Source organism: Gymnoscopelus microlampas (assembly GCF_963454915.1).
Source record: "Gymnoscopelus microlampas genome assembly, chromosome: 13".
In the NCBI taxonomy this organism is placed as follows: domain Eukaryota; kingdom Metazoa; phylum Chordata; class Actinopteri; order Myctophiformes; family Myctophidae; genus Gymnoscopelus; species Gymnoscopelus microlampas.
In genome coordinates, this window is record NC_139950.1 from 1712846 (window position 1) to 1726816 (window position 13971).

The 13971-nt window shown below is 43.9% G+C and overlaps 1 pseudogene across 1 annotated transcript; it reads right to left on the reverse strand.

Moving 5' to 3' along the window:
- Positions 1-4325: 4325 nt before the first annotated feature.
- On the reverse strand, positions 4326-6576 carry LOC311058128 (small ribosomal subunit protein uS5m-like; annotated as a pseudogene). Its single transcript has 2 exons — positions 6515-6576; positions 4326-4923 (listed from the first exon to the last, which is right to left on the reverse strand). The product of its transcript is annotated as a small ribosomal subunit protein uS5m-like (transcript).
- Positions 6577-13971: the final 7395 nt, after the last annotated feature.

Sequence of the window (13971 nt, forward strand, 5' to 3'; positions counted from 1 at the left end):
CCTTCCTTTCCCCCCCCACTTTTGACAAAGTACTCGACAGGTAATTAGTAATTACAAGTAATTATTTACATATTTACTTGTAATATTTATTAAGACAGATCTTTATACATTGGAGCAGAACAGTTGATCATGGTATTTGCTTATTGGTTCACTTTTTGTTTTGCAATTCTATCAGTGACTTGACATTTTCCCACTTTCCCAGTATGCCTACTGACCTGTGTGTACAGCATTTGTCAAAAAGGAGTTTGTATATCTTGTATGTAATCAATTTCTCTGGGATTAGGCTCTTCACCAATCAAATGATGGCCAAATTCAATCTGAAGGGGAAGGGGAACAAAAGGGGTCTAGAATAGCCTGGTTCCAGACCATAGACCCCGCCCACTCTCTGAGTGGACTGCCTCTCTTGGTCTGGTGTTGTAATGTGAACCTAGGATTTATTTGGTTCAAAAAGTACCGTCCAATGAGAGTCAGAGGTGGGGGTGGGGATCCCTTGTGATTGGTTTAGGGAAATTCTAAACCAATTCTAATGGGTTTAGGGAAATTCTAATCCCCTCCCCCTTGTAATCGCCTACACTGGAGCTAATGTCAGACGGAAGCTCTACGCAGCTTCAGTCTGATAATCAGGCTAGGTCTAAATAAGGCACCATGATATTTTCAGCAGTGAAAGGTAAGCTTAATATTATGGAATGTTGATTAATATTGTACTTGATGCAATGTAACTTGATTTATATCTAACCCATGTAAAGAAATGTGAGTGGCAACTGCATTTATATATTTTACTTATTACACTATTTCATGTGTTACACTATTTCATGTGTTTTCTTGTTTGTTTTTTGTTTTTATTGTAGCGGCTGTCATCAAATGGAGTCTCAGGTCCGATTGGCAACAGCGGACCACCTGAAGCATGCCCCTGGGAGAGTGGGGGGAGGCGGGTACAATGCCATATAATGTGGATATAGCTTGTAGTGTAACGAGTAGTGGAGCTTTCTTTTGGCGGGGGTAATTCTCGGGCAGATAAGGTTTTATTGGTTTAATTAGAAAAGACATTTTACATTTTAGGATTTATTCAAAAATAGCAGATGTACAAGCTTGCAGCACGTCACTTCTCGTGTCACACTGCAAGATTGTATATCTACTATTTTTGAACATTTAATAAAAACTTTTAATGTATCTTATTGGGTATATATTTTTGGTCTGCCACACCTGCTCGCAAGTACTATACAACTCAGGGTTTGCACATTTCTGACGTCCTCAGAAGTATTATAATATGTGCCTGTGTGAGTGTTTTTTGAAGGTATCTTGTATGTTCCTGCACACACGTGTGTGCGCGCGTGCGTGCGCGTGTTTTCTGTTTTCTTGTTTCCTGTCCTCAATGCTTTGTTCTACTGAACCAAGTCCTGAAGTTTTCTAAATTAATCATACTGATTGTATCAAGACACTATGTGAAAAGTTTAATCACTTCTGTACCTGCATTGCAGCTTAAATTATCCATCTGTTTCGGCATCAGCTAATATGGAAGGTGAATAATAGGCTATTGCACAAGAGGTGTCGTCTTGCCCTGAAAAAAAGACGAACTGTGAAAAACAAGACTGAGGCATTCTTGTATGAACAACTGCCAGCAGTTAAAAAGCTTCGAAGTCTTCAAGAAAGTCAAGTCAAGAAACCCACCTTGTGACCTGGGAAAGGGACACACCCCATACTCCCTATATTATATCAGTTCGTCACCATCCACGGCCTGTACATGGAAAGGGTGGTGGCGTTCATCATGGTGCTCATGAGCGGGAAGACGGAGGAGATGTATTGCGCTCTCCTCCGTCATGTGAAGAGGAGGGTCGAGCGCCTCACAGGACAACGGTAAGTCACACAAAAGTATTGGCATCAAAATGTACTTAAAGTACCAAAAGTAAGAAGTACTCCTTTGGGTATAATGCCCCATTTCAGTACTCTGTAGGGCTTTTTGGAAGAAGAGTTGCTGATTAGAGAGAGCTGGTAAGAACACTTTTAATTGAACAAACAGCTCAGTGGCCTTGTGATTAGAAGTCCGCCCTGAGATTGGGAGTTCGTGGTTAAGTCGCGGGTCATAGAAGACAGTGCTTGGGATGGATGGGTAAGTCCATGTGACATACTAGCGTCATGTTCAGGGGGTGTACTTGTACATCATGGTTGTTTGGATGTACTTATACTGTACATCAAGCTGGGCTCCTGCCCTACGGGCCAAAACTTGCCTACTATTGGAAATGGAATACAGAGGGATTTAACACTTGACAAAAGACAATGCACAATGTAGTGTTAATAATTGCAAAATTATTCTTCTAGGTCAACACAGCTGGCCTACATCTGACTGACGCCTCAAACGCAGTCATATTTCCTAATGTGGAGACAGGATATTTCCGCGCCCTGGAGTTGGAGGAGAATGCACATTATGAGGTGCAGGGGACCGCTCTGGGTGGAGCGACAGCACCTCCAACAGCACCCACAGCAAACGTCCGAGATGGAGCAGGTCCATCTGGGACGTTTCCTTTTCGTAATCCACAGCCAGCTTCCCCTTCCCCAAGACCAGTGGTTCCAAGACCAGTGAGCACACCACGGCCATTTCATAGATATGTAGTAGTTGCAATGCTCAAGTATGCCTATTGTTAGAATATCCTTTGCAGCTATCAGACCAGGCAAAACATTTTTCATAGCTTCAGGGGCCCTATTTTGCCGTCAGTCTTTGTGATATGCCTTATCTTATCAGGCATTTTTCTCATTATAAAAACATTTTAAAATAGTGAAAATAGCCGATAATAGCCGATCTACAAGCTCACAATGCTGAATTGATCTCCGTCTTTATGGGACAAGCAGGAAGACTAGCTGATGTGACAGTGCTTCAGGTGTGGTGAAGAACAACACAGTCTATCTGCATCTGTAGAGGGCTGCCATAGCTCTGGCTTCTAAGCTTGAGCTCAATCCCCCCCCCCCCCCCTTCCGCACGCACACACACACACACACACACACACACACACACACACACACACACACACACACACACACACACACACACACACACACACACACACTGCATGCATGCTCCATGAGCATTGTAGACTTCATGTTATGTCTTACCTTGTCTTTTGTATGTTTTACAGGAGTGTACAGGTATGTGAAGTGGTCAATGACAGACTGCAGACAGTGACTTCTGTGCCTATATGCTTTTTGGAGGCCGAAGCAGTACTGCCGATACTCTTGGAGAAAGTGAAGTCGGCCACAGGAGGCCTCACCGACTTTGTCCTCACCGACACACATGGGAATGAAATCAGGGAGTCAGAAGGGTCAACAGGTATTTTTCCTCTAATATATCTATTTAAAATGTCATTTGTGCTCATATTATGCATTACTGAATGTTGAAATTAAAATAATCTGAAATTAGTGTCATTAGTAAATGAGCACCTTCTTAAATGTGGTATCCCTGACTCTGCATTACTCTCAATGTAGGGTGCAGCTACTGGAAGCAAAATGCCAGAAAGGTGCTGGCAGTGGAGGAAAGGGCCTTCAGGCAGTGGCGTGACAGACAGAGAGCCAGGTATTGTAAAACAAAATATTTTAAATTTGTGAATTAACACTTGCTTTATCGAGAGTGAGAGCTACTGTGACAGTTGAATTAGAATCACTCCATTAATAAGAGAAATTATTCCTCTATGTCTAATATCAGGGCTATTTCTTTTCCTTGCTTACAAACTGATGGCTGTGCAATTAGGGCAACAATGCAACTTAAACCATAAGGCATGCAGGCCCCCACTTCCTCTGACCCTACACCCGGGACCCACACTGACCCTCACGTGGTCCACATCAGGGGGAGGCCTCGCTACCTCCTCGTTCGGGGGGTACTCCAGGCTGTGGACGGGTACGAGAGAGAGCTGCTCCTGGAGGGAGGAAGAAGAGCAGCAGAGGAAGGAGCAGGAGGAAGAGGAGAAGAACCAGGAGGAAGGAGGAGAGGAAGGTACAGGAGGAGGAAGGCAGTATAGGAACGTGACCCAAACTGGGTTCCTCAGTTGACCCGCTGCATGCACACATCCGTACTTATTTGGACCTTAACCCATTAAGACCTTAACTTAATGCCTTCTTCTAAATGAGTAGTTATATATACTAGAGTGGCACTTTGTTCAAGCAGGGCATAGCCCTTTATACTGTAGGCCTGAAGATGGCGCTGTTTAATGACTGAATTCCCTTGTTGTTTGCTCTCTGCAGACTGTCCTAATTCAATGTAATGCCAAATAAAAGTACTGTTTGGATGTTGTTTCAGTTGTGTATTTTAATGTGCTTAATTGGTCAACTTGGATTACCAATTATGGTATTTGGGGGTTGGGTGTCATTGCTTTGTCCAATCCTATGTAGTAAAGGTAGTGGATGGCTCTGTTCTTGGCCTTCCTCAGAGCAGTCGTTCTGTCTGCAGCCTTTCCCAGCGCAAAGCCTGCGGCTCTGACGCCATTTCCAACGGCAACCAGGCAGCTCACTGACCGCTTCCTGCCCTCCTTGGCTGTCATGTTGAACACACTCTTCACCTCAATCACACAGGAGTCAAATCCCTCATAGGTCTCTCCGTTAGGGCCAGGATCCGGGGGTCCCAGGCTTATGCCCCCCTACAGTTTCCACTCCATCCTCTCTCCCTCTTCACCCTCATCCTTCTCCTCTTCTCCCACTCGTCTCTCTGTCGCACTCTCAGCCTGCATCTCCTGCTGTTCAACCTCTCCCCTGCGTGTCATGGACTGCACAGCTCCTGCCTTCACCACTGGAGCATTCAGACCAGGCCACAGGAAACCACCACGACCTTCTCCTATATGCTGTCCTCTGTTGATGTCTCTCCTCACTTTGCGTTTGGACTTTTCCCTCGACCCTTCTTGTAAGCCGTTTTCTTGTACCAAGTCCAGTTGAGTCCAGTCCAGACTCCACAGTCACACATTCCACAGCCTGGGCTGAATCTGTTGTGGTGACCGTGAACGCAATGCAGCCAGCCGTGCCCAAACCTCCTCTCTCAGCTTTTACAGGAGTTTAACAGTTACATTGTGTAAAGAAGAGGGTTTAATTAATACAAAGTTTCATGATAGTTTCTTGCTATACAACCATTGTTTTCATATTACAGTAAAAGACACATGGTGAATTTATTTTCTTTGTTAGAACAGTGAGAAAAAAATTACAAACAGTAACATACTAATATCCCCCTCTCGTTGCTGTGTGTGACTGCCTGTGAGTTGTGCGAGTCATGTGTCTGGAAGTGCCTTCGACTCATTTTGGGCTGCTCTAAGCTCCCTAGATGACACTTTGAGAACCAATGATTTAGACAGATGGCAGGTTCATTTGTTTACCTGGCATCCTACCATTTCAATATATTTTTTTTGTTTTTATTATTATACCGTTTAGACTCTGCATTCTCTGTATGTGTTTACCTTGCTTACTGTAAGTCACTCGTCTGCTAAATGCCTAACACCAGTGTTGCCAACTTAGCGATTTTGTCGCTATATTTAGCTTCTTTCCAGACCCCCCCAGCGACTTATTTAGTGAAAAGCTTCTAGCGACAAATCTAGTTACTTTTTCTGGTGATATGGAGATAAAAGGTGATCCTAGCGACAAATCGTTTTTTCTTCCTTTTTCTCTCTCCCTCGGCTGCCTGTAGCGCGGGTGCAATACGTTAGTCCGACCATTCCTCCGACAGCGCATGCCTCCGACGTTTACCATACTAACCCTATACCTAACCCGAACCCTAACCCTAACCGCACGCGGATGCCACGTAGTCGGAGAAATGGGATGTCGGATTTACGTATGCCTCCCCTGTAGCGCGCACGCACACACACACACACACACACACACACACACACACACACACACACACACACACAGCTGCAACCAATTGGCGCTGATCACTGACTCAGACACACCCACTCAGGCACACACACTGTGTCACACAGACACACACACACACACAGTCACACACTCGGACACTCGCTCTCGTCTCATTCTTCAGCAGCACTGTAGCAGGCAGCACGCAGCAGACACGTTGCAGGCAGCAGAAAGAAAAATGTCAAAAGCAAAACAATATAAACAAAAATACAGGAAGGAGTGGGAAACCTACCCTGAGTTCAAGGGATGGTTGAAGCCACACGTGGGCAATGATACCCGTGCATATTGCATGTATTGCAAATCCGACTTTTGGGCCAAAATAAGTGACGTTAAAAAGCATGTTGCTACTATGAAGCACATCCAAAAGGCAAAGCCTTACAACAGTGCTACACAAAGCACTTTGCCTGTCATTCACCAAAAAGTAGACAAGGCAAGAAAGGCAGAGGCAACTATTGCCATGGCTGTTGTTGAGCACTGCACCATGTTGGCATGCGACCACATTGGGCAAGCATGCAAAGTGGCTTTTGCAGATTCTACAGCTGCCACCAATTTCCACATGCATAGGACCAAGTGCACAGAAATGACTAATGGTGTTCTGGCTCCATATTTTCTTAAGCGATTGGTTGCGGATGTGGGTGACCAACGCTTCAGCCTCCTACTCGACGAGTCCACTGACATCAGCGTGTCAAAGTATCTTGGCATAGTTATTCGTTACTTCAGTGAGACCAAAAATACCATACTGTCGACATTTCTAGGGCTTGTCGAGTTGGAAGCTGGGGATGCCAGGGCTAATAGCCCGAGCAGTTTTGGCCTTCCTTCAGAAATGTGGACTGAAAAAAGAGAAACTCCTAGGCTTAGGAATAGACAATGCCTCTGTAATGACAGGGATCAACAATGGGGTCCACAAGGTGCTGAAGGAGGAGGCTGGGTTGAAGGAGCTTGTCCTCATCCGATGCGTTTGTCACTCCCTGCAGCTGGCTGTAAGTCATGCCAGCAAGGACACGGTTCCACGGAGTATTGAGTACCTTGTGCGGGAGACATACAACTGGTTTTCAGTGTCTCCCAAACGCAGAGAAGCTTACAAGGCCATATACGAGACCATCAACTGTGGTAATAAAGCGCTACAGATTACCAAGGTGTGTGCCACGCGCTGGCTTTCCATTGAACCGGCTCTCTCGCGTATCTTGGACCAGTGGGAGGAGCTCAAGTTACATTTTAGCACCACAAAATCAACTGAGCATTGCTACATGGCTGATGTTTTGTACAATATGTACAATGACCCTCAGAATGTGCTCTACTTGACCTTTCTGAAGTCAGTGCTGGGTGAGGTACAGGTGGCCATAAAGTCCTTTGAAGGCGAAAAAGCAGACCCAGTCAAGCTGCTTGATTGCTTGATCAGCTTCATCAAGTCTGTCAGCAGCAGGGTGCTAAATCCTCTGGCTAGGGTGGATGTCCTCAAAGAGCCCATAGATGGGTTCATCAGTCCCCAACCCTATCTTGGGTTCCTTTTTGAGTCTAAGCTAGCTGAGCTCCAGAAGGCCCATAAGATGGCAGAAAATGTGGTGAGCAATGTCCGAAGTAGATGTGTAGCCTTCATCATCTCCCTGACCAAAGAACTACGGGAGAGATTGCCAGACAACATCAAAACACTCCAGAGCATGTCTATCTTCAGTGTGGGGGATGCTCTAAAGCCCCAGAAGAGCTTTGGAGAAATGGAAAAGATTGCCAAGCTCCTTGGGTACTCTCCCACTGATACAGATAAAATAATACAGCAATGGCGTGTAATCCACCTGTCAAAGTGGAATGAAATCCAGGACACTGTGGGATTTTGGAGTGACGTGTGGCAGTTCAGGGATGCGGCGGGCATCAACCCGTTTAAAGAGCTTGCCATGGCTGCCGTGTCGGTTTTATCCTTGCCACACTCTAATGCTGAAATTGAGAGGGTTTTCAGCCAGATGAGTGTGGTAAAGACAAAACTGAGGAACCGGATGTCCTTGCAGACCCTCAACTCCATATTGTATGTCAAATATGGTCTGAAGCTGTCTGGACAGGCTTGCTATGAACACCAGCTGCCTGACACCGTTTTGCGGCAGCTTGGAACATCTGCTGCTTATTCATTTAAGTCAACTCCTCGCACAGCCACAGCCACAAGGACTTTTATGAACGGACCTGTTAGACAAAGTATTTTAAATGTAAATGTGTTGTTTTACATTCTTTTGCCTAATAAAATATTCAATCAATCAAAACAGCAACAGCACCAGCATCAGCAGCATCTGCAGCATCTGCAGTAGACCTGGATGAAGAGGTAGTAGTGGACCTGGATGAAGAGGTAGTAGTGGACCTGCTGGATGTTACTGATAGCGAAGATGACCCTGATGATATGTGATATGACAAAAAAGAGATCCCGACAGGATTATTTTGGGGCTGAGACTGTTCTGTTCAATTGTGATTGGTGTAACTAACTTGTTTAGTAGAGGACCTGATCTCTTGTCTAGTTGTGAAAAAATAAATAGAAAATAGGGGGGCCTGATGGAGGGGAAAAGAACTGATTGGAATAACGTGCTCCCTTCCACGCCAGGTGAAAAGACGCACCGAAGGAAGCATGAGGTCAGTCTGTTGCTCTCCCCAGGTTGGCAGATTACACAGCCTATTGTGTGTATTACATAGACAGTTGACACTGGGTGAACAAATGGGTTACAAAATCGTGGGATAAAAAAATATAAAAAACATAAAAAATATAAAAAATATAAAAAATATAAAAAATATAAAAAATAAAAATAAAAAAAAATGGGGGAGAAGACGACAGCCTCCACGTGGCCTCCCCTGCAAGTAACTCTTGTGAAACAAATGTCGCCACCCAATCATCAATGATGATGATACACGAAAGAAGAAGAACAAGAATGACCAAAGTCATAATAAAGCCGCATGCGGCAGGCTTTTTTGGGCCCAATCTTTTCATAGACCTGATTACTTGTCTTTTGGATTGCTTGTTTCTCTCGCCAAACCTGGCAACATTTAGCGTCGCAGATTAACGCTGTAATGTTTTTTATGTAAGTGGTGGCAACATTTTGTGACACCACACGGGTCTTCCCAACAATAGCTAAGATTGAAGTCAGTGTGAACATGGCCAAATAATAACTTAATAGCCAAACTAGGTCTAATGAAGCACGCTGGCATTTAGGCTAACCCTCCGGCCTCAAGCTCTCTTGTTGTGATTTGTGTTCGTCCATGCTGGCCTCCAATATGGTCTGCTTCCGCGTGGATCAACCCAGTGCCATCTATTAGAGAGTTACGCCAACTCCGTTCACTTCTTCGGTCTTCTACATACACATACATTGGCGAATAGTGACAAATCCCTGAACCGGAAGTTCATGGAATGCATTGAAGTCGACGGCTCCTTGTCACTATTTCCAGCTACATGAACCACGTGACCAACGCTGTTTCTGACCCCTCATTGGCGCAACTCTCTAATAGAAGGCTCTGGATCAACCTAACTAACAATGAGGATCGTTCTGATTGGTTCCCTTCCCAACTAGTCCCTCAAAAAGAGTAATTCTGATTGGATCTCTTCTCCATTCGTCCTGCCCTAACATTTTCGTCTCGTCTAATTCGTTGACTAACGTGTCCATTACATTTTCGTCTCCCCATTGGCTTAAAAGGGGGGCTTAAAAGGGGGGACGTGTGATGGACAGCCAGGACAGCCAATGACACTTAGGTGTCGACACTTTTCACTCAGGTGTCGACACTTTTCACTCGGGTGTCGGACTAAGACTAGTGCTGTTTATAGAGCCGCGCTAGCGCATGCGGCTAAAAATCAAACTCAGTTTGAAGTGAGCAGTGCAGGTGTTGGAGAGAGAGAGATAGAGAGAGAGAGAGAGAGAGAGAGAGAGAGAGAGAGAGAGAGAGAGAGAGAGAGAGAGAGAGAGAGAGAGTCATGAGTCATGACACATGTGTAAATCTCCTTATATGGGCATGTCTCCTTATATGGGATGAATTTATGTAACAAGTGCATGTCTCCTTATATGGGCAATTCTCTCCCTGACGTCCAGTTGTGATGTCAGACTATACACATATGGTAATTGTTAACCCTGGTGCACTGTGTAGGTCAGTGATGATTGACTTATCACTGTCTGACTGATTAGACTGATATTCAGTCAGTAAATAATACATTAATAATATATACCTCCCCCTAGTGGACATAAATAATGGGTTACAAAATCGTGGGATAAAAATAATTAAAAATAAAACGTTTTGAAACCTTATGCCCATACCTAACACCATGCCAAAAATCATAAACGTGTCACCAAGTGCACGATTTCCACAAATTCCCTCACAGCTATTATAATAACAGCATGCGCGTCAATCCCGGGGGGGACGGGGGGATTTTGTCCCCCCCTAGCTTCAGATTGGACCCCCCCAAGTCAGATTGGACCCCCCCCTCCCCCTAGCTTCAGATTGGACCCCCCCAAGTCAGATTGGACCCCCCCCCCCCCCCAAGTAATTTAGGATAATTAAAAAATACTTTTAATTTAAGTTAATAGAATCCGAACCCGCTTTTGAAATCATGACATGCACTAATAAACACTAATTTACGTTATTTACCCCCGTGTAAATCCCAAAATGGTTTGGTCCGTTCGGTTATACACCGTTGGGTGGAGAAGTATAACTCTCGGTTAGACACCGTTGTAGTTTCAACTAGGCTACCTGGCTACTTCTATTTCCAGTAGTATGTATCAAAATAAAACGTATGTGGAATTATAACAATACAAGTATAGATAAAAAAAAACTCTTATTTTGAAATGTGTATCATTTTGAAAGGCCCCTTGACGACGTGCGTCAAGCCTCCGTTCTCCGTTCGCCCATGAGTCCCATCAGTACGTAAACAACAGACGTGAACGTCGGACATTATCCTACTATCCTACTATAATTCTAGTAACCTCTGTGCGTGCGTTTGTAGTGGTGGTGGTGGTGAAGCTACCCGGTTCTCCCCACTGGCTGGACCAATTGCTCTGATTTTGCACACAGCCATTGACCATTACCAAGTAACCTCTGTGCGTGCGTTTGTAGTGGTGGTGGTGGTGAAGCTACCCGGTTCTCCCCACTGGCTGGACCAATTGCTCTGATTTTGCACACAGCCATTGACCATTACCATCTGAACTTAACTGTGAAGCCCGTTTTTCAATTTAATCAAATCTCAGCTTCTTATTAGCGTTTTTGTGTCAAAGAATGTCGTCCCATAGCTGCGGCTGCCCAGCTATGGGACGAACTGCCTCCCGGGTTGCCAGATCATGTGCGCATATCCCCCCACGCATGCGTCGACCGGGTATGGTCTAGTGGAATATAAATACTTTAGGGCAAAAGTTCATATTTACCCCACCATGCTCTCTGAAACCAAGACAATATGCCTATGTAACAAAAGTGTGTTCTTTCGTCATTTTTGCAGAAGGTGAGTAATTAATCAGTGGTGGAAAGTAACTAAGTTCATGTACTGTACTCAAGTATAATTTTAAGGTATTTTTACTTGACTGGAGTATTTCCAATTTGCATTACTTTGACTTCTACTCCACTGCGTCTCAGAGGCAAATATTATAGCCTACTTTTACTCCACTACAATTATTTGAAAACTTTAGTTAGCCTATATGTTTCTTTGCAGCTTGATTTTAATTGACAAAACATACATAAACCACTTCAGCCCTATTTAAACTTTTGAAAATAGCCGATCTACAAGCTCACAAGCGTTGCAACGTGTTGTGAGCTTTTAGATCTGCTATTCTGAAAATATTTTAATATATTGATTTTAGCCATGGACCCCCATCTGAAAATGTTTTGTGCCAGGGTCGGGACCCCCAAAAGAGAACATTTGTTAGCTCAGTTTTCATCATGCAGCCATGGGTGGGCCTGGGTATAAAGCTGGCCCACCCAATAGATATCTTTTGCAAAAAAATATATATATATTTTGATTCATTTATTTATTTTTGATAATAAATCGGTAAAATCAGGCAAAAATGAGAATTCAATAACATAACCCTAACCTAACCCTAACCCTAAAACTGAAATAAAGAAAAAGAAAAAGCACTTTGAAACTGAAGATGATGGCCAATGTTGATGATAATTGATAAAAAAAATATATAATATATATATATATATTAAAACAATTAAATAAGCCCCCCCTGCAACGTTTCCTTTTTGCCACACATATACACTTCATGGAGTACATTTTTTATACCGAATTAACCGAAATAAAAGGGGAATAACCGCGGAAAAAAATCGCGCGTGCACGGGTCATTCGCGCTCCGCGCGCGCATTATCCACCCCTAGCTTCTTCTAGCTACTTATGGGAGGGCCTACAGCTACTTCCGTTGCTGGAGAGTTGGCAACACTAACACTGTACAACTGTTTCTCTTTGTGTTCAGGACCAAAGTGACGACACGTGGCACGTGATCCATGCGCGCAGGACGGCTCGCTACCAACTCCTCAACGAACTTGACCGAGTCGTTGAGAAGTACCGTCTTATGGGGGGCAAAGGAACCTACTCTGCCTCTGGTCGCCTGTGCTTGGGTCCTTTCCCCTGACACTGTGGCATGCCCATTGCATCCGTGAAGCTTGCACTATATTCCTTTATATGTCCTCAGTGCCTCAAGTTTTGTTTGACATGCTATGCTTTATTTCATGTAGGAGAGTAATGAAAGACAGGAAACCATGGGGCAAATGTATATATGATATAACTCTATCCTACGAAACTATCAATGTACAATCCTCGCCACTACAGTAAGTCCAAAACTATGATACTAGTCTGTAATTTGCAGCTTACTAGTAATTCCTTGACAGTTGTAGACCATAATTCTAGTAATTCCTCGACAGTTGTAGACCATAATTCAAGTCTGTGTTCCCTGTCCCTCTCATCTGTGTACCTCTGTGATTAGTAATTAAATATCATGAAATGTGTGTTGAGTTGGAGAGAAAATATAATATTCTCTAAGGGGCAGACTACCATATTGAGTCAAGAAGCTGGGCTGTGTGGTTCCAGAGCTAACACACTACTAAGCTACTTAACCACCAGAGAAAAATAAATCCTAACTATTTTGGATAATAATAATTTGAGTCTCATCATCAGTACACACAATAAGTGCTTCCATTGCAAAAGGGCCACTTAGCTGCAAATGTGAGTGGGTGCATATTATGCATCATATGGCTACGGTATTATAGAGATTGCTGGCTTTTCAAAGGACAGGGTTACTTGAGGACAGAAGGTGATCAAGTTCGACCAGCTAAACCATTGGTTTGGTTTGGCAAGGTACGGTAGCTAGTTGTGGTTTCCATTAAGGTGATCAGGTATTCTCTGTTGATGAGAAAGTCCAAGACATGCAAATGTAACAATTAGGGCCGGGACTTTATCGCGTTAATTTCGATCAATTAATTACAAAAAAATTATCGCGTTAAAAAAATTAACGCATTTTAATCGCGCCTATTTTTTCACCGCGGAACGTTTCTCACTGGACGAGTTTCACACGGACCTATTATCCAGCGCACCAGGTTGGTGCGCTGGTATTATCGGTCCGCCTGAGAAGCTGTCTGAGAAGTGAGAACGACGTGGTTCTCACAACAACAGAGCAGCCACTGAATGAAGACGTGCTTGATAATGTTGGCTGGGCAAATCAGAATCTGTAATGGATGCCGCCCCCCACGCGCGCGTTTGTCCCGTTTGGGGGGGGGGGGGGGGGGGGGGGGGGCACGATGCGGTGCGGGTCACATGCGCGCGATTTTTTAAAATAATTAATTAAACGACTATAAAACAACTAACAACAACACACTCTACCAGCCTCCAATGGTGGAAAATAGCAGATCTACCTCACAATGCCTTGTACTTGTAGATCTGCTATTTTCACATGGTTACTGTATGCTTTATAATATTAATCGAAATCTACAAAGTTACTTGTAACTAAAGTTTTAAAATAAGTTTAAAAGTAAAATATTTGCCTCTGAGATATAGTGGAGTTACTGGAGTAGAAGTAAAAGTATTAAAAATTTGGAAATAGGCGTATTCGAGAGTCAAGTGCAAATACCTCAAAATTGTACTTAAGTACAGTTCTTGAGTAC